Source organism: Marmota flaviventris, chromosome 5 (assembly GCF_047511675.1).
Source record: "Marmota flaviventris isolate mMarFla1 chromosome 5, mMarFla1.hap1, whole genome shotgun sequence".
NCBI lineage: Eukaryota > Metazoa > Chordata > Mammalia > Rodentia > Sciuridae > Marmota > Marmota flaviventris.
The window spans coordinates 141,697,626-141,720,638 of record NC_092502.1 but is presented as its reverse complement, the minus strand read 5'-3'; the positions used below and the strand labels follow the sequence as shown (position 1 = coordinate 141,720,638).

The following is a 23,013-nucleotide window of genomic DNA, read 5'->3' as shown; positions in this document are numbered from 1 at the left end:
ATTTTAACAGAAATTTTAGTGCTGCCAAAATACTTCAAGGATGAAGGCAGGTGCTTCTTGACCTGTGTTCCAGGAAATGTTTGTTTTGATAAATGCAGATAAGAGTCCTTTGCTAAAACAAAGTTTACACAATATTTTTAAAGAATGCCAACTTACAGAAGTTTTCTGGTTAAAAATCTTTAGAACATCACTGTGATTATTTTGTTTCTAAAGTTTATTTTTATTTATTTATTTATTTATTTGGTATAAATGATTGATCCCAGAGGCATTTAACCATGATCTCTGTCTCCAGCCCTTTTTATTTTTTTCATTTTGAGGCAGGGTCTCATTAAATTGCTTAGGGTCTTGCTCAATTGTTGAGGCTGACCTCAAACTTGGGATCATCCTGCCTCAGCCTTCCAAGTTGTTGGGATTACAGTTGTGCACCACTGTGCTGGGCTGTTTTGTTTTTGAATGGCATGGAGAGTAGAAATTGTCGTAAGGGGAAAAAAAAATGAGCTGAGTAATAAAAGTAATATGTTTCCTAATTCCATGAAAAGGCAGCAGAAAAATGTTCCTTACTTGATTAAGACCAGCATGGACCCAGTCTTTTTGAAGGGCCCACCTGGGTATGGTAGTGGCCTAAGTGGTCTAATAGGCTAATGTCAGGCAGAGAAAAAGACATCTCAGAAGATGCTACCTTTGTTAGTAAATGACCAACCAAACAAAATGTACCCTCTACTTCTGAGTGCTCAAGTGGTTGAGACTATTTTTACATTTGGAATACAGGCTCAAAAGAGAGTCATGTGTGGTAAAAGAAAAGTGAATAAAATTACATTCTTTGCACATCTGAGTCTGTGGCTGGAATTTGTTTTGACTATAGCAACATTTCTGTGGACTAGGATTCCTAGAATATACTTTAGAAAACAGTAATCAAGCTAATTAATTACTGGCAGTATGTATCTCATACTTACTTAGCTGAGCAAATTTATCTTCAAAATACAAATTACTTAATAGGCTTGATCTACTTAAGCATTACAGTAGATGAAGGTATGGAATATTGATAATTATCTTAATCAATGAAGAAAAAGAAAACAAGTCATGTCTACATAAGCACTTTCAGTCTCAACCTTGGTTTAAATTAGACCTTAGTTCATGCTGTTCTCAGCCTGGTAACATTTGTTATGGCTACAATTTGTAAAATAAAAATACTTATTTTCATGAAACAATGTATTTTTCAATGTAAGGTATCTTTTAAAATGATCCTTGTTTTCTTCTAAAAATTGTTGTAATCAATCAAATAAATATTGTGACACTTTAAAAATTATTTATTGGTGCTATTTTATGAGCTATAATTAAAACTATTTCACTTCTTCAAATTCACATGTACTTTTAGATCAAATATAATATTATTTACCTTTATTATTATGTGGTGTCTGCTGATTTTGGAAAGTTCAATGAACCATATATATTTTTAAAAATTTAAGATCATCCACTATTATTTGTAACTCTGATTTATAGTAGGCATGCATTAAGTAATTATCAAATAAATGACAATATACCTTGAAGAAACTCCAAGTTCTCTGTGCCCTTTCAAAGCCTGAGACTAGTATATTAGCTTAATTGCTACCTTCTTATAAAGCATTTTCCATGATCTTTCTTCTTTGAATTGCTCCAATATTTAAAAGGTGTGGAATACCTATTTTATTAATAAATTAAAATTAATATATACACTTGTACTTTTTATTTACATCTTATTTATTTTTGAAGACAAATGCAATATGGTATCTCTAAACTTTATCTTACAAGGTATCTAGTTTGTTACCTATCCAATAATAATAATAATTATTATATTATTATTATTTTGGTAAGAACTTGTACCATCAACAAATATTTAATTGTCTTTTTTAGCTTTCCCACTTGTTCAAGAGAGAGATTTTAAGTTACACAAACAATTACAGGCTAAATTTTAAAAGATACTACATACACTAATGTGAACCATATATACAAAGGTGCTGAAAGAAGCAATAGATGATTATATGGTATCTGACAAGAAATGAAAGCAAATTCCAAAGCATGAAAATGTATGTGATTTCAACAAAGTTGTAAATGTGTGTATGTATGTGTGTGTCTGTGTGTCTGTGTGTGATACAGCTTCCTTGGGTAGCTGTTGGCTTTATTTAATATATGAAAGATTTTAGGGAATTCACCTGCTTATTTGTTTTTATATATTAGATTAGCCATAGGTATTAAAGTGGGCACTCTATAGTTAGGTTTCAAGGTTCCATGAACAATGCCAAATACATGCTCAGTTAAGATATAAATGTGTTTGGATAGTTTCTTGGGTGGAAATTGTGGACTTTTTAATCATACCAGTATTTGGTTATTAGTAAAAAGTCAATATTATTGATCAATTTCTATGTTTTAGATTTCTATAATGTATAATTGAGGTTTTCAGGTTTTTAAAAAAAACTATCTTATTTACAATTTTGCATTTCAATGAATCAATAAGCATCTTGGGTAATTACGAGTCTAGCAACAGGCAAATGTTGAATGAAATCAAAGAAATCCGTCTTTAAGAAATGAAGGCTTTAAAAGAATTAAAAATTCATAAGTTCAGGGTCAGCCTGATCAATTTAGGGGAAATTTAATCTCACAACAAAAATAAATAAATAAAAAGAGCTGGTGGCTGGTGATTGAGCTCAGTGATAGAGTGTCCACACGTTCCAATCCCAATATAATATATATATATATATATATATATATATATATATATATATATATATATATATATATATACACACACACATAAAATCACTATAAACTAGTAATAATCTGTGGAACAAATGTTATAAACTTGTAGAGTTCAGAAAACTGAGACCTTTATGTGAGTGTGTGTGAACTGGGGAAGTCTTTGCAGAACAGTGGAGACTATAGGGACCTGTATTATAAGTCAGGATCTGAGTAGCAAGCATACTGAAATAGGAGGAAAGCTTAGAGCTAACTTCAATTGTGCTTCTCAGACATTGAAAGTTATCCTTTATTCAAAGACTCTGATATGAAGTTTAAATAGCCTAGGAATAAATTTCAAAGTTGAATGTGGAGGTTATAAAGATGGTGGATTAGAGGAACCTACTGTATAGTAACTTGCTCTCTGAGATTAAATCAAAACAAAAGTTCTGTTGCCACTTGATGAGGTGGGAAGACTATGGGAAGCACTCAGAGAGTGAGAAGACAGGAGAAAGCTAGGAATATTGCTTTTCAGACTAGAAAGAGAATCCATAAAAGGAATAGACTGGGCAGTGTCTGGAACATGGTGACATAGTGGGGGAGGGGAAGCTCACCTGCAATGACCAGAAAGAAAGTTTCCCAGGGTGTTTAAGAAAAGCATGCTCCACTATTCAACAAAATTGCAGTTTGAGGAATAATGCTCAGATTCTGTGTATTGAGCTGACTCTGGAGAGAGTTCTTGAAATTCTCAGCAGTGCAGTGGGGAAGATATAACAGCTTAAAAAGATTCTTTGTGTGGATTTTTCTGAGTGGGAGGTTAGAAATCCCTGCAGTTTTACTTCTCTATTTTTTAATTTTTATTTTTGTTTGTCTTGTTCTTGGATTGCTTTCTTTTTTGTGTACCCAAGACTGATCAATCACTCTGCTTCACTTTTCACTGGATTGATGGGAACCTAATCTGTAAATTAATCTGGGTACAGTAGTGAGACTAGCATGGATTTAGGGGAAGATCAGGGCAGTGACAGCAGCCACACCTGTCAATCTAAAGGTCTATAGAGCAAAGAAGAATGAAGGGTGCTTTCCCAGTCTCCAAAAACAAAGGCCAAATGTCTCTCTGATAGTGGATGCTGATTCATAATTGGAGGGTGGCACCAGAAAAATGGAGGAACTGTGATTGGGCAAAGGGGAGAGAGGAAGGCGGAGGGAACACAGGGGCAGGAAAGATGGTAGAATGAGATGGACATCATTACCGTAGGTACATGTTTGACTGCACATATGGTGTGACGCTACATCGTGTACAACCAGAGAAATGAAAAGTTGTACAGCAGTTGTGTACAATGAATCAAAAGGCATTCTGCGGTCACATATACCTAATTAGAATAAATAAATAGTTTAAAAAATAATTAAGAGTGCTTTCATTTAAAATTTGGGAGATAAACTCTGTGATAAGGACAAAGGCGAATGGGGAGTATCACTGGGTTGAGTGAGGGTTGGGTGGAGAGTGCTGCCTGCACCAAACAACTGTGACTACAGATGCCTCCCTGTGCTTAGAAGGGTCTTGAGGATCTGCTGACATAAACTAAGCACTTTCCATGCATCTGGTCCTAGCAAACAGACTAAGGATCTATCTACAGGCTGCCCAGGAAAGAGGGCTCACCAGAAGCATCTGCTAGGGTTACACTCCCATCACAGATACAAACACAGAGCCATATTGAGGGCGAACTGTGCTCTCTGAAACAGATGATGCTGTCATAATACATGCTGGCAGACAGGGAGGGGAAGAGCTCCGCAGACAGACTCCCCTAACAAGTTTGGCTGGTTTAGTAGAGAGCTAGAATTAACATATATCCCACAAACAATGTTGTAGTTGGGAGTTCTAGATTTGAACCTTAAAAAATATTTCATTTTTTAAAAGTTGAGCAAGAAGAAAACCAAATATTTTCACAATGCTTGTAACATGAGCTATTTTACGTGAAATATTTTGTAGCATTTTCCCTCATTGTTTTTCTTTATACTAATTTTACATATTTTTTCAATTATTTGATTTTTTCCTTATACTTGCCTTTCTTATCTCCATTTCATTCCCTTCTCTTTTATCCTTCTTTCTCTTCTCATCTTATTAACTGTCTCTCTTCCTTCCATGACCTCTTTTTCTTTTCTTTATTTTTCTCTTATTTTAATACAATTTAGTGTTGAGTATACTGATCTTAATACTTAAATTACCATCCTACTTGTATTATTTCTCATTGGCTAATAGAGTTGTAAATATCATTAGTACAAAGTTTTAAAATATAGGGTAATATGTGATTCTCCATGAAGTTATCACTGTTACTAGATGACAATTACTCTCCCCTCTCAAAGTTATACTGATGGTTAAATTTAGAACCTTGAGTATGCTGTTTGGGTGTTTTGGTGCTAAGATATACTCTATCTCAGGGAAGACTACAGAGATATTGCTCTTTATACTAAAAGATCATCACATATAGAGGAAGAATAATCTTAACAGATGTGCAAAAGTTAATAATTAACAAATTATATTCAACAATACATTAAAAAGATTGAACATAATGATCAAATTTGTTTTAGACCAGGAATATAAAGATGGTTCAACAAATGAAAATCAATCAATGTAATATACCACATAAACAAAATAAAGTACAAAAATCACATGATAACCTCAAAATATGTAGGAAAAAAAAAAAAAAACTTCAACAAGATTTAACAGGCATTCACAATGAAAATTCTGAAGAAACTAGGGATAGAAGCAATGTACCCTAAGTTCATAATAATGGCTATATACTGACAAACCCAAATGCAACTCTAGACTACACGGTGAAAACTGAAAACATGTCCTTTAAAATCAGAAAAAAGACAAAAATATCTTCTCTTACCACTTCTAATCAATATAATATTTCAAACTTTGGCCAGAGAAATGAGGATATAGAAGGAAATAAATGAAAGAAAGAAGTCAAATTGTCCCTCTGTACAGGTGGCATGATGCTGTGCACAGAAGATGCTAAATGTTCTACCAGAAGTTTCTGGAGGTGATAAATTAAACAAAGAAGCCAGGGTAAAATATCAATGAACTATATCAAATTCTTTTCTATCTCTGAATAATAAGATAACAGAAAAAGAAATCAGGAAAACAATTCCATTTACAATAATCTCATAAATAAAAACATGTTTAAATAAATAAATAAGAAAGTAAATAAAATGCCTAGGAATTAATCTAAGCAAAGAGCTAAAAGGCCTATTCAATGAACATTATAGAATGCTGAAAATGGAGATCAAAGAAGACACCAGAAGATGGAACGACATCTCATGTTTGTAGACAGGCAAAATTACATTGTTTAAATCGCAATATTACCGAAAGTGATATACATATTCCATGCATTCCCATAGAAGTACCCATGATATTCTTCTCAGAACTAGAAAAAACCGTCCTGAAATTTATATGGGAGAATGAAAGACCCAGAATAGACAAAGTAATTATGAGCAAAATGAGTCAACTCATAGGTATCATAATAGTCAACTTCAAATAATAGTACGGAGACATGGTAAGAAAAACAGCCTGGTGCTCTCATAAAAATAGACTCAAGAACCAATGGCAAAAGAATAGAAGAAACAAACCCACAGTGTTAGTGTCACATGATCATTGGTGAAGGTGCCAAAAACTTTCAACTTTCAACTCAAAATGGACTAAAGATCTTGGAATAAGGCTGGAAACTTTTCAACTGTCAAGTGAAAACATGGGGGAAACACTCCAACACAGTGTCATAGGCAGCAACTTCCTAAATAAGACTCCTAGAGCTTAGGAAAGAATCATCAAGCTGGGTAGCATCAAACTAAAAAGCTTCTGTAGAGCCAAGAAGGCAATCAGCAGTGTGAAGATGGGACCTACAGAGTGGAGAAAATTTTCACCAGTTTTTCTTCTGGCAATGGATGAATATCTAGAATATGTAAAGAACTCAAAAAACAATGCCAGAAAATAACCTCATCAATAAATGAACCAATAAGCTAAATACAACCTTCTCCAAAGAAGTACAAATGGCCAACAATTATGTGAAAAAAAAAAAAATTCAACATGTCCAGCAGTTACAGAAATGCAAATAAAAACTACACTGATATTTAATACTATTGAAGTTAGAACAGAAGTCATCAAGGATATGAATAATAAATGCTGGCATGGATGCAGAGTAAAGAGATCTCTTGTACACTGTGGGAATATCAAGTAGTACTGACACTATGCAAATAGGTATGCAGTTCCCTCAAAATACTAGGAATGGAACTGTAATATGATCCAGCTATACCACTCCTTAGTAAGTCTGCATGCATGGGTATGTAGGCATCTCTCCACAAAGAGATGTTTATCACAACAGAATTCACAATATCCAAGCTACGAAAGCAGTCTAGGTGTCCACCAAGAAAAGAATGGATAAAGCAAATGTGGTATATATACACAATGAAATCTTAGCCATAAAGAAGGAATAAAATCATTTTGTTTTCAGGAAAATTGAAACTGGATAACACCAAGTTAAGCAAAATAATTCAGACTCAGAAAGTCGAGGCTCATATGTTTTGTCTCATATGTGAAGGTTAGAGAAAAAAGGAAAAAAAAATGCATCTCTTGAAAATAGAAGGGAGACTATTAGAGTAGAGGAAATGAATCAAGAAAGTAAAGAGGGAAGGGCCAGAGATGCTGGAGAACAAAATTGACCACGGTATGTTCTGAGAATATACAAATAAAAAAATGAAATCCACAGTTCTTGTAATTATTATGTACTGATAAAAATATGAATTTATATTATTATTAACTGGTAGTCATGAGATACTACAAGTTGAAAATAAGTGTTATATTATCTTATGATAAATATACATTACCTTATTATCAAGAATATTTTACAGGTCCTAAAAACTTGAATATATTTGTAATCAGGTATCTTAATGTTTTAAATATATTTACAGAAAATAGATTCTATCCATAGAGTCTTTTCTTTTTAGTACTTCTGTTAATTGATTGTACAATTTTCTTTCCAGCAATTTCTTTTTTTTTTTTTTAAATTCATTTTGTTTATTTATTTTTATGTGGTGCTGAGGATCGAACCCAGGGCCTTGAACATGCTAGGTGAGCGCTCTACCACTGAGCCACAACCCCAGCCCCCAGCAATTTCTTAAAAAATCATCAAATATGCTATAAAGTTTCCTATTTTCTATTCAAGGACTTTTGTCAGACTTTTCCTATGATTTTATTATTATATATAATCATAATGTATAAAATTAGTAAAGACCACTTGTCCTTAAAAGATATTGTAGGTTCTTCATTAATTATGGATTCCTGTGCTGAGTAATGTCAGGTTCCAAAAAGTTAAGCAGGTTCATTTACTGGATTTTCAGGGATATTTTATATACTAAAGTGTATGTAAGTCTCTAGTGGAAGATATATTATTCATCATCTATTATTTAATCATAAAATACCTATGAATTCTTAATAGAACAAGTATTCTGAGGTACACAGTAAGAGGAATGCTAATTTAAACCAAATTCCCGAACCCCCGTCCACAGATGGAGAATTATGAGTTAGATCACTCACTGTCTTAGGCAGAACGAGTGTTTGTAGTCCATCCTTCCTGAGACTCCCTCACAAGGAGAATGAAGGGAAACAGTAGAAGGCATGGCCTATGGAAGAGGAGTGATGGAGGAAATGGAGTGAGAAAGGGCAGCTGGAAAATGGGGCCTGCTTAGAAAAACCAGCACAGGCTTCTGGTTCAGAGACAGGTGGAGGGCAGAGTTAATAATGGGGAGAAACAGAGGAGGAATTCAGGGGATCTCTAGGACATAGTTGCTTCTCCTCACACTGCATAAGAATAAACAGAGGCTTTGTGTTTACATTCTCACCAGGCAAATAATTCAAACACACCCATATTAAAAAGATACATCTTATGAACATATTAGTGAGTATGAGATGGCACGTAAGCTAGTGTGGGTATTTGTGCTGCCAAATAAAGCCCTTTCCATTCTAGTTGGGATTCCCTCATGACATAGTTGCCTAGCTTCTATTCCCATACAAATTCTGCCAGTCAACAGCACCCACTAAGCTACTGAGAGATACCAACAGCCTTTCTCTTGCTTCATTCTTAAATATGGATGGATAGAAATAAAAACAATTGTGAAAATTTTGAAAAAAATTTAGATAAACAGAAACTGGTCCTCTTGCAAACAGATAATTAAGAGAATAGAAATAAATTTGAAGAATATAATCTTGTGAATGTGAATGCAATAAATTATAAGATGCTGTTTTTGGAGAAAAGAAAATATGAAAAATAATCCATACAAAATGTATTATAACCTAGCTTTTTAACTCACTTAAGAATGCGAATAGAAATACAGAGTACATAATTGTTCAAGAAACAAAGGGTAATGAGAGCATACTACATGACACCACATTGATCCATATTATTAAATTACGAATAATTCATAGTCAGATTTAAGTTTTCAAAATTTAAAACCAACTAGTGGACAAAGAGCAGTCTAATTATAATTATGCAGCAGAACATAAATTTTATCCTTAATGTTATAAAATGGTGACAAAAAGTATATATTAGCTAGTATATTTATTCATTTATTTATTGTTTTATTGCACCATGAAACTCAGGCTTTGACCACAAACTTGTGCTGAGGGTGCAGCCTCTCTATCTACTGCTGCTTCTAGGTCTTCAGGTTCTCCTCTTACTTTCTGAGCCTGTGGCGCATACCGTGTCTTCTTGGGCCACAGGTCTAAGGGCTTAGACACCGCGATGCCTGTCACTTTGGTGATACTCACCTGGAACAGTTCCACTATCAGGTCATCCATCTTTTTCGGGAGCTCCTCCTCTTTGCCACTAAGTCCTGAGCCTTAATCTTGGCCAGAGCTGCAGGATCCACCAAAGCCTAAGCTGAGGGAAAGAGCTAGTGTATTTTTATTTTAAAGTGTTTAATGATTGCACAAGAATACTGGGCTATTTGAAAATAGCCTTTATTAAAATGAAAATGCATAAATAAGCAATAGTGGGTCCTCCAGTAGGAGTAACAGAGAGTGAGCAGTAGAGGAGGAAACGATTGACTTTTATTTCAAGCTCATAAGATTTTAAATTATGTACATGTATTACTTTAATAAGAATAAGTCAAACTAAAAATAACATCTAGCCAAAAGATTAAAATATGGATCATTTCTCAAAAGACTCTGGAAATAAATATAAGAAGCCTTAAGATTTTTTTGTTTTAGAGATTGAAAATTTTCAGCCCTCGCTTTCTAGTATTTCAAATTTATAAGGCTCATTATACTAAGAGTTACGAAAGTAAGTATGTTCTTAAGTTATCTTTGGGTCTCCAGTTTCAGGCAAGTACTTTCCATGGAGTGTATCCTCATGTGGTTGTACTACATAGAGTAATCATGCACAGAGCATGGAGTCAAAGGCTGGTAATACACCAGAAGACACGGTCAACTGAAACAACACTAATGTTCCCTTAAAATAATTCTTTACCTGAGTTAGTAATCAAATAAAACCAACCACACTGCTAAAATTTACAATTGTTTTCCATGTGAAGTTCTTTTATTACAAACATACACTCAATTCACATTTGTTCAAACTTCAAAACATTTTAGATTTGGATACAGATATTAATCTCATGTTAATGTTCTATTTATAAAGATTTAGTCATTGATCTATTTTTTAAAAACTCTTCTAAAGGAGGCAATTAAGTTTATATAAAAACATTTGAAAATTTATAAGCTTTCATTTGTGTACACTAAATATTTTGTCTGTAATTTACATAAATTAATTATTAACCTTGATCTTGATAGATAGATGAATGTATCAGTAATGATACCAATATGACCTGACTTCTCACAGAAACTGTGGTTATTTTATTTTTGCAAGCTTAATTATGCATGCTAATATTTTGTTATACCTAAGTAAGCACAAATATATAGTTACTTCTTTGATTTTGTTCTATATTTTTTGGGGGGGATGGTTGCATTGTTCTCAAATAATGTTGATAATTCACTTACTTATTTTTGGATGCTGAAAATTAATGATCATAGATTGCCTGAATTGTTATCTTAATGTTGTCTAATATTAAAAGCCAGAATTTTGTCAAGTTGTAAGCCATTCTTTATTAACAGGTTAAGCAGATTTGCATATATAAGATGAATCTCACATATCCTGTCTTTTAATACAAACATTATTTTTGTTCGGATCCTATTTCAGGGAAAAATTTTAACCTTGTTGAGATTAGGAAAAAAAATAGAAGCTAGAACATGCTGTGAAGATTAAATGGAAAAAAATATTTTCTCACTAAGCCATTAAACTTAGATAGTATTGTTTGATGGGATGCACATGCAAATAAGGTCACATGCTATTGACTTTTATTTTTCCTGAGCCCTGGTTGTTTGACTTGCAATTCTCTATCACTACAAGGGTATGCCTTTCCGAAGGGAATTTCTGCCTCTTGTTTCACAGGAAGATTGAGGTAGGAAAATAATTTGTAATAAGAAAAGAAGTCAACCTTTGCCCTAAACATACAATAAACCTTCAGCATACTTTCTAAGGCTCAGCAAAACTTTGATACGTTGTTTAAAAGTAGGAGCACAGGTGAAACTTTATAATTTTTAATCCTGTCTGGGTCTGAAGACAATCAATGTGAAAAATGAGTAGAAAACCTGGTTCTGGAAAAAAAAAAATTCAGTCTATGAGTAGGAAAGAATATGTGAACAGTGTCTGAACTCATGTTTAGATTAAATAAGATTCTTCTGCTTTCCTCTGTGTTTAATAAGAGAACTAAAGTAGCTCAGAACATAATGCAGACTTTTCCATTCAACCCCTAGACTGTAGGAGAGATGTAAAAAAATGGTTACACATTTTTCAATTTCAGTTCAGTCAATGAAATTGTATAGAATCCAGATAGCCAAATCTATTCTTAGTTAGGAAATAATCTACATTATTTAGTGAAAAGCTCTTATTAAGAAAAGTTCAAATAATTTTTTAATTGTAATATAGAAAAAATATGTAATTTTCTTAAATGTGGGTATCAGGTCAGCAAACATGATACATGAGTAATTAAAAATATCTTAACTCATATCTTTAAGAATAATGCCCTTACATCTCCAGCATATAAATACATACATATATAAGTAGTGTAAACACATATTGGATTAAAATCTAGGTTAATTTTTAATTAAGGTAACTAAACAATTTATTTCTTGAATTAAAAATTTCTCATCATTTTATGTAATTTTATCTGGAGAAATGACAATAATTTAATTTATGAAAAAATGGGTCAGCTTCTGTAGTTCGAATTTTGTGTAGACAGAGGGGGCAAAATATACACATTAATCCTTAGTATTCATTTCTGTAGAGTCAGTTTCTGGAGTGTAATTTTATTCCTTCTATTGGGTTTTATATCCCATTTGGTTTTTGTCTGCCTTGAAATAATTTGCTGGGATTGGGGCATTTAAAAACACAGCCATTTTTCTTGATCTTGCTTATTACCTTCTTGTAGGGAAAGACTTCACTAATCTCCCTTGAGACCTCTTGTGAATACCAAAAATCCACGAATGTTCAATTCCCTTATATAACATGGTTTTGAATTTACATGTCACCTATGCACATCATCCTGTATACTGAAGCCATTCCTAGATTGCTTATATGCCTAATGCAATTTAAATACTACATAAGTTGTAACACTGTAGTGTTTATGAAATATTGACAAGAAAAAACCTCTGTAAATGTTCATTGCAGACACAATTATTTTTTTCTGAATGTTTTTGATCCTCAGATTATTGACTCTATAGGTGTGGAACCTGAAAGTGCATAGGACACTAATTGGAATAATAATAATATTGGGAATAATTTAATGTTAAGAAATAGTGCCAAATAAAAAATTTTAAAGATGTGAATAGATAGAGAATGAATATATCCCATGCAAGTATTATTAAGATGAATTACCCATATCTGGTTTTATTTTCTTTTATTGCCTTTTTTCTAGAGTTTCATATATAAAATCAGATAGTAATTTGCTTTGGGTCTGGCGTCTTCCATTCAGCACATTACTTTAAGATGAATTCATCTCTTTCCATGCATTAGCAGTTTGTTCATATCATTTTATATTGTTTTTAAAAATTCTTCTGCAGTATTGGACATTGAACCCAGGACTTTGCTTCTGCTAGGCAAGTGCTCACCACTGAGTTATATTCTCAGTCTCTTTGGTATGCTGTATTTATCCATTTACTTATTGAGCATTTTCATTTTTCTGGTATTTGACTACTAATAAAACTGCATTGAGTGTTAGAATTTATGTGTTTCTGTGTTGTGTATTTTCACTTCACTTCAGTAAATACATAAAAGTTAAATAGCAGAACTTTATGTTAAATATACATTTAACTTTTTAAGAAACTGTTAAACTGTTATCCAAAGTGGTTTTGTCATTTAACATTTCTACCCAAAATGTATAAAATTTCTACTTTCTCCATAACCTTGGTAATCGTTGGACTTACCCATCTTTTGAATACTCATGCAAGTGTGAAGATAATGGTACATATTTTGGTTTTACTTTCTATTTATTTAATTAGTAGTGATAAACATATGATTTTATTTATTGCTCATTTCTATATTTTGTCTTGAAAATAACCCATTCAAATCCTTTATCCCTTTTGAATCAGGATTTTTGTCTTGTAAAGGATAGATAATGCTTTAGTATCTTATTTAAGAAATACCTTTATAAGATAAGATGGAAGACTGGGATGCTACAGACCCTCCCTTCTCCTTTGAAGACTTTGAGTAAACAACAATGTATGAATCAGAACACCTCGGAAAGAACACAAGAGATCAGTAGTTAATCTGTAGCACCCAGGCTAGGGTAAAACCAAGAAGGGATTCCAGCAAAAGGTATAGAAAATCTCCAGTATTTAGTGCCCCTCCATATATATGGCATAACATGAATAAATGGGAATGAAACATCCCCAACATTCCCTATGATTTCTCCCTTGAGATCAAAAATAAAAAGGTGAACATGCATCTAAACATTCTAGATTGTCTAGGGTCTTCTAGAAGAACTAAATTCTATTTGTCTGATTCTGAATGCATATTTCATCTGTGCCAGAGTTGGGAACTTGTTGGCAACAGGAGAGTGGCAGAATTACAGTTATATCTACAGTAATAAAGATGAGCAATAGATCAGAAAACGAATGAGGGCCTAGAACCTCCAGTAGGGCTGATCAGTGAAGTCTTCCCCTACAAGAAGATAGTAAGCAAGATCAAGACAGATGGCTGTCTTTGCCCCAATCCCAGCAAAATATTACAAGGCAGACAAAAACCAAATGGGATATAAGACCCAATAGAAGGAATAAAACTAAACTCCAGAAACTGACTCTACAAAAATGCAGATTTATGGGCTGCTTTACAAAGAATTTAAAGCAACTTCCATAACTTCCAATAAAATAACTGCCCAATGAGTTAAAATAGCACACGCATAAACAACTAAACAAAGACAGAAACCAATCCATGAATAAAATTAGAATATCAACAAAGAGTTGTAAACCACTAAAATAAATAAATAAAAAGACATACATGTAGAAATTATGGAGTTGAAGAATGTAATTGCTGAATTGATAAATTCATTACAGAGGTTCAATAGTAGATTTGATCAAGCAGATGAAAAACATCTAAGTCAGTAAACTCGAAGAGAGATATCTAAAAATGAGTCAGAGGGGAAGCTGGGTTATGGTGGCACATGTCTGTAATCTTAGTTACTCATGAAGCTGAGGCTGAAGGATTGCACATTTGATTGCAAAAACTTAGTGAGGCACTGTCTCAAAATAAACAATAAGGACATGGGATGGAGCTCAATGGTGTAGCATCCCTGAGTTAAATGCCCAGTACCACAAAAATAAATAATAAAATTGAGTCAAAGAGAAAAGAAAAATAAATGAAGGAAACAGAAAACATCTTAAGAATTTTATGGGACTCTGTCAGGTTGAACAATATGTATATTATTAAACTCACAGAGGGAAAAGGGAAGAGAAAGTAAAAGGGAGTTGATTTGAAGAAATAATGACAAAACCTTACAAACAGGAGTAAGTAAAAGGACATATGGATTTAAGAATCACAAAAAGACCAATTATAAGAAATACAAAGAGAAATATCCCAAAATACATCACAATCAAACCATCTAAAATTGAAGACAAAGAGAAAATCTTGAATTTTACAATAGCTTCATCACATACAAGGTGTGTGATAAAAGTTATTAATAGCTATTTTAGAAGAAAAATTGCAGATCAGAAGGGAGTGGTATATTATCAAATTATAGAAGAAACAATCCTAAACCAATAATACTGTATTCAGAAAAAAAAAAAAAAACTGCTTCCAAAATAAAGGAGGAGCTTGTATATTCCCAGATAATCATAAACTGAGGAAATTTATAAGGCTCATTATAAATAAAATGCTAAAGAAAGTCCTTTAAATGGAAACAGGACATGTCCTTTATCTCTAGATGACTTTTGATATTTAGTACAATGTAAATGCTATGAAAATAATGTTACACTGTATTGTTTAAAGAATAATGACAGTAAAAATATTGCATGTTTAGTACACTCAATTTATTGTGGATATTTTTGATCCATGGTTCATTAAACTCTTGGATAAGGAATGCTCAGATACTGAGAGCCAACTCTTTAAGTTTCTTCAGTAAAAGTAAACATAAGGATAAACATACTAGCCTATACCCTTGTAATTTTGATGAATAAAATTTAAACGATGAAAATTTTAAAATACACTAAAATATGTTTATGGGTATATTATATGTAAGTATTCAGTTGGGGAAACAACGTAACATGTGCATAAGAAGGAGAATTTTCTATTCAATTGAAGTTAAGTTTTTTATAGAATGCTACAACTTAAAATATGCTATATAATGTAGTGGTAACTCCAAACAAAATACATGTAGAACATGAACAAATGTAAATGAGTGGGTATCACTATGAAAACAAAATGCTAAAAAACAAACAAAGCCCAAAACAGAAACTCATGTTGCACAAAGAAAAAAAGTGAGACAGGAAAGAATAACAAATTACAAGAGACAGCAAAACAATTAAAAAATGGCAAATGTAAATTCTTCTCTAATAGTAATGTCTTTAAATGTAAATAGTCTAAATTCCACAATCAAAAAATATAGAGTGGTTGATTGGATTTTCAAAACCACTGAATCCAACAATATTCTGGCTCTAGAATCTAGGGATACACATAGGCTGAAAAATGAAAGGATAAAATATGATATTTAACACATGATAATCAAAAGATTGCAGAGATTGCTTAAATTACATTTTAAAAATACTTTAAATCAAACAATGTTAAAAGATACAAGATTATATACAAGGGTCAGTTCAACAAGAAAATACAAGAATCATTAATATTTGTGTACCAAACTTCAGAGCTAATAAGCATATGAAGTTAATTTTGACATAATAGGAGGGAAAACTAGCATCACCACAGTTTTAGACCTCAATAGTCCTCCTTCAATAATGGCTACAACAACCAGTCAGCAGATCAATAAGGAAGTAGAGGAGCATAAGCAAACAGAATAATTGGAACTAACAGACACACTCAGAACACTCGACCCAGCAACAGGAAATGTACATTCTATTCCTGTGCACATGGAACACTCTTCTAGACAGATCACATATTAGTTACAAAAACGATTCCTAACGAATTCCAGAAGATGGAAATCATCAACCATATCTTTTCCAATAAGTATGGGATGAAACTAGAGATAAATAGCACAAAGAAAACTAGACAACCCACGAATATGTGGAAATTAAACAATGTGCTCAACTAATGGGCCAAAACAAAACAAAACAAAACAAAACAAAAACCAAAATAAAGTCACAAGCACAAGGGAAACCAGAAAATGCCTTGAGAAAAATATTAATGAAAATACAGTTCACCAAAACTTATGAGATGAAGCAAAATCAAAATTAAGAGGCAACTTTATAGCATTGAACACCTACATTAAAAAGAAATATCTCACACAATGCAAATGCAACTTTATACCTTATTTAACAAAACAAAACAGCAAAGCCCACTAAAAGTTAGAAGAAGGAAGGAAATAAAGGTCAGATCAGATAAAAATTAATTGAATAGTAGAGACCTACACATAAAAAAATAATAAAACTAACAGTTTCTGGTTTTGAAAAAATAAAATCAACAAACTCTTAGCTAGGTTAAATAAGATAAAAAGAGGGAAGAGTCAAATCACTAAAACAAGAATGGTAAAAGAGGGAGTTAATAGTTCTTGTCACAAAAATAGAAAAGGATTATAAGAGACTACTATAAGAAATTTTATGAGAGAAGTGATGTGAGGGGAGGAGAGGGAGGGGAATGGGGGGATAGGAATGGCAGCAGAATAAAATAGACACTAGAATTGCTGTATGTATATACGTGACTATATGATCAATGTGATTCTGCAATCTGTACACTCAGAATAATGAGAAATTATACCCCATTTGATTCAAATGTTTGATATGTCAAGATCATTGTACTGTCATGTGTAACTAATTAAAACAAATTAAAAAAAAAGAAATTGTATGATGACAAATTGGATAACCTAGAGGAAATGAATAATTCCTATAAACATACAATATGATAAGAATGAATCATAAAGGAATAAAAATCCAAAATAAAACAATAACAAGAAAGTAGATTGAATAAGTAATCAAAATTCTCTCCCTGCCACACAAGTCCAAGATCAGATCACTTCCCTGGAGAACTGGAGAATTCTTTTTTTTTTTAATTTTTTTTTAGTCGTTGATAGATTATTATTTTATTTATTTATATATGCAGTGCTGAGAATCAAACCCAGTGCCTCACACATGCCGGGAAAGTGCTCTACTGCTGAACCATAACCTTGGCCCCTTCACTGGAGAATTCTGACAAATATTTAGAGAAGACTAAAGAATAGTCATACCGAAACTCTTCCAAAAATGAAAAACAAGGGAACATTGACATGATCATGCAAGTAGGACAGCTGTATGCTGATATGAAATCCAGACAAAATTGCAGACTAGTATGCCTGATGAATATCAGTACACATATACTCACACAAATATTAGCAAAAATTGAATTCAACAGGATATACAAAGCCCTGTATCCTATAACCAAGATGGTGCATTCCTGGAATGAAAGGATGGTTCAACATAAGAAATGACCCAGATGTAATAATGAACCACATTAACTGAATGAAGCACAAACTATCAGATATTCATGGACTGAAAGACTTAATACTATCATTTCTACAATTCAAAGTGATGTTTAGGTTCGATACATTTCCTCTCAAAATCCCAGAGGCATTTTTTTCCTCTTAAAAATTTCATTTATTTATTTATTTAATGTAAGAATATGTGACAGCAGAATGCATTTTGATTGATTGTACACAACTGAAGCACAGCCTTTCATTTCTCCGGTTGTACATGACATAGCATTACATCATATGTGCAGTCACACATGTACCTAGGGTAATGATATCTATCTCATTCCACAGTCTTCTCTGCTTCCATGTCCCTGCCCCTTCTCACCCGCCCCTTTGCCCAATCAAGAAAAATTCATCTGAGAAAGAGTGTGTGTCTTTTCAATAGTAAATAGTTCTGCCTTGTTTTTATCCAATATGATAAGATCTAAATTTTAATCTATGTATCTAAATTATTTACATGTAATATAGTTATTGGTATTTAGGTTTTATATCAACCATCTTGGCCTTTGTTTTCTATGTGTCTCATCTATTGTTCACTTCTTGTTTCTAATTTTCCTTCACTTTTAAAATATTTTTTTTTAAACTTTGGTCTTATCACCATTATTATTTTTTTTCCAGGTTCAGCCTGGTTCAGCCTATCTTCATTAATATTATACCATTTTAAGTATAAATGTATTAGTCCATTTTGCATCACTGTAAAGAAATACCAGAGGTAGAATAATTTTATAAAGAAAATATGTTAATTTAGATACAGTTTGGAAACTGAACACCCAAGATTGGGCAGCCCCATTGTTTTGGCTTTTGGTGAGCGGCTATGTTGGCATCATGGCAGGATTGCCTGTATGAAGGAGATACCGCTTCATCAAACAGGTAGCCAAGTAGTAATTCACAGAATGTGTTCTCTCTTATAACTCACTCTCGTGAGAAATCAGGGGTCCCAACAGAACTGCTTTAATTCCATTTCAAGGCAGCCTCCCCAGAGACTTAAGAGCTTCCTACTAGGCCCTACCTCTTAAGAAGTCTTACCATTTCTCAGCACTGTGACACTAGGAATCAAGCTTCTAACACATGAACTCTTTGTGGATAAACCATATCTAAATTTAGCAATAACATAAGAAACTTAGAGAAGTTTAATTTCATTTTTTAGTTATCATACTTTTATATATATTTAAAATCCTAAATATATTACTTTTGTTATATTTTAAATACTCAATTGCTTTTTAAAGAGACTCTAAGAAAAATGTCTTTCCACATATTTACCATCTCTAGTACTCTGTGTTCCCTTGTATATCCAAATTTTGAGCTGGTATCATTTTTCTGTTACTTGGAGAACTTTTTGATATTTCTGAAAATACAGTCCTGCTGGAGGTGAATTCTCTTGGCTTTTATCTTTCTGAAAAAAAAATCTTATATTGCTTTTATTTAAAAAATATTTTTACTGGATATAGAATTCTAGGTTTATAGGACATTTTTTCTTTGATCACTTTAAAGAGATTATTCCCCTATCTTTTTTACCTGCATGGTTTCTGAAAAGAACATACTTTTTACTATTTTAGTGTGCAATATGTCTCTGTCCCTACCTGCTTTAAAGATTTTTCTTTTATTGATGATAAGCAGAAAGTTGATTACACTATGCATTCTTTGTGCATCTATTACTTAAGGTTCATTGAGATTCTTATATTTGGAAGTTGGTGATTATTTCTTTGAACATTTTTTCAGACCCATCCTTCCTAAGCTGGGATTCAAGTTACAATGTGTAGAATGTACAACTTTCCCCCCCAGATTGCTAAATCTCTGTTCTTTAAAAAAAAAAAAAAATCAGCCTTTCTTCTCTGTGCTCAATTTTGGACATATTCTAATGCTATGCTTTTATATTATTTTCTTCTGTAATATCTAATCTGCATTTAATCACATACAATAAATTTTTTATCTCAGGTAATAATTCTTTTTGTTTCCTTTTCTTATTTTCTACTTCTGTCCTCATCATGGTAATGAAGAAAAAAAGCTTTGAGCACATTGAGCATAATCAATTATAATTGCTTATAGTTATAAAAGCTTATAATTGCTATCTTAATACTCTTGTCAGTTAACCATCACCTTTGTCACTGCTGGGTTTTTCTCTTTTTCCCTTTGAGGAATAAAGTCCATGTTTTTCTACATATCTAGTATTTTTATTGCTTTAAGATAATAGTTTATTTTATATCTTTAAATTTTAAATTTTGTTGTTTTTCTTTAAAAACTATTTTCTTCCTATAGTCAATTAAGTTTTGGGTAGAAAAGTTTGCAAGTTTGATCCTTTTAACAATTGTTTTTTTTTTTTTTTTTTTTTTTGGGGGGGGGGGTGTAGGGATTGAACCCAGAGCCATTTAACCACTGAGCCACATACCTATCCCATTTTGAAACATGGTCTTCCTAAATTGCTTACAGTTTCACTAAGTTGCTGAGGCTGGCTTTGAACTTGTAATTCTCCTGCCACAGACTCCCAAGTCGCTGGGATTACAGTTGTACACTACCACCATCTGGCTCTTTCGACATTTAAAAAAATATATTAGAAGGTATTCGATCATAATCTATACAATTGGATTAATTCTGCCCACAACTCAGGCATGGCTTTCTTGTGAATTCAGCCGCAGTCCTCCTGCTCATAACAGGATTTCTCCACTCTGGCTACTGAGAAGTTAACACTCACTGGCCGTTAGCATTTTCTGTCCTTTACTCAACTTACAGCTGCTCGACAGTTATTCTTGTCATGAAAGTCATTCTTTGTTCAGCATTAAGGAGTTTCACTTTACACATGCACAGACAGAATTTAAGTGAAAGATTCAAAGTAGTCCCTATGCATGTGTACAAAGGACTTTCACAGAGTATCTCTCTGTTTCCAGTACCTATAGCCTTACAAATTTAACACTTTCCCTTGTAAGGTCTTAGGTGATTGGTTCGACTTTATATTTTTTCTTTGTACCTCCTTCTGATTATTGTGTCTTTATTACTAGCTGATTGCTTTTGTTTTCTAGATCATGAAAGCATTTTGAAAAGAGAAAGCAAACTTTTGTGAGATCTGTCATCGTATCTGTCTACCTCCAGTCATCTGAGCAGGTTCACCGTTTCTTTGGATAAATGACCTGTGATAGTCACAGTGATTCATGCCCATACATATGCACTGGAACACATCTGCTCTCACCCACTCAAGGACACTGCATTAATTTTTTTTTAAACTTTCTCTTAATTCAGCAGTTCTCCCTCTACCAGTCCCCCCCCCCCCCCCCCCGCCTATCATGTAGCTATACTGGGTCTGTAAAAAAAAAAAAAAAAAGCAATCCAATCATCTTTTCATGAGCCAACAACCCCCTCTGTTAAATGCTTCTATTTTCTGTTCCTTTATGCAGATAGAATCCTCAAAGGATGGTCTATACTTTGCTTTTCTGTTTCTTCTCATTTTATTTTCCTTTAGAGTGAATTCAATCACATTTTTGTTTATGATTCCATGGCAGCAACTTTCTCTGAATACCTTCTGAATTGCCTCATCTGATCTAATCCAGTCTAATCTAATCCTTGCCCACCAGGTATTCATCTATTGTAACAGTTGGAACAATTGATCAAGGCAGCATGTTCATTACTTGGTCTCAAATAGTATTCTATACTCTGCCTCTGCCTTCTCCTTTAATTTCTAATAGTACCCCATTTGCTGGTTTATCCTATTTTTCTGAACTTGTCATCCTCTGAATGAATGCTCTGCGGCTTAGTTCTTGAACTTCTTCTCTACTCTCATTTTCTAAATTGTATCATTTTATTTCATAGTTGTAAATTCCATGCACATGCTGATGGCTCCCAAATTTATAACTCAAATGCAGACTGCTTTCTTAATTCCAGCCTTATATAAATTTGTCTACCCAAAAGATTCATTTGGATGTAAAATAAACATCACATAATGAATATGTTTAAAAATAAAGTCTTGATTTTGCTCCTTCTCTTGTCTTTATTATCTCACAAAGGATAATTTAACACATTTAGCTCCCTGGACCAAAGGTCTGGGAAGTATCCTTAATTCCTTTTTTCCTCACAACCCAAACCCTTACTGCATTCTGATGGCTGTACCCTTACAGTAAACTCCAAATCTTCCCTCTTTCCTTCTGTTCCTGCTTCTACTCCTGTGAAGGACACCATGACCTTTCTGCTGTTCAGTTCAAGTAGAGTCTAACTTGTTTCCATATCACTTTCTCCCTCAGCCTTTGTTTGACACTACTTCTGTATTATAACCAGACATATACCTTAAACATGAGTCCATCCTTTCATTATGCCAGCCCATCAGTGCTCCTCCTTGTTCACCCCTGTTTGATGCACCTGCTACCTCTTGTTCTCCCCATCACTTCTTTCTGTTCGCTCTTCCCTATTCTCTTATGCCATTGATGCTTACTACACATACCTTCCCCTCAGTATAGCACCTGCTGTTCTTTCTGCTGGCTTGGTTAGGCACCCATTAACCATCAACTAATTAAAGGAATAAGCCAAAGTAGATGGCCTATGCAAAGGTTAGTAAAATATACCATGTTTGGGGTGGATAAAGGACTGAAATGTAATCTCTTTTTCCACAGTGGAATTTCTCTAGTTATCTGCAATACCAAATTCAAACAGTGGACAAATCTTCACACTAGAAATATGTTATACATTCAGGCAAATAAAGGGTTTGTTTTTAGACTTTCTGAATTAGTTCTACCTTATAACCTATTTATTTTCATAATTTTAGTGTGTAAAAATCTATCCCATATATAATCATCAATGCTATTGAAACTTTTTCAGTTTTCTCTTGATCATAGCGATAAATTTTAATTTTTCTAAATTTGTTTATTAAAACAATTAGCAACAACATAACAATCTAGCTATCTAAAATTTTACTCTGAAAAACTCCCCAAAAGGAAATATTTTCAAACCGTGCAGATCATTTACAATTGTGTATTAAAATAAAAGAAACTCATCCAAAATGATTAGCATAAACTTAGCACCTATGCTGTGGGATATTTCATTCTTTCA

General features: G+C 33.0%; 1 pseudogene; it reads right to left on the bottom strand.

Moving 5' to 3' along the window:
* Window positions 1-9,357: 9,357 nt before the first annotated feature.
* LOC114093439 (large ribosomal subunit protein uL29 pseudogene) lies at window positions 9,358-22,149 on the bottom strand (annotated as a pseudogene).
* Window positions 22,150-23,013: the final 864 nt, after the last annotated feature.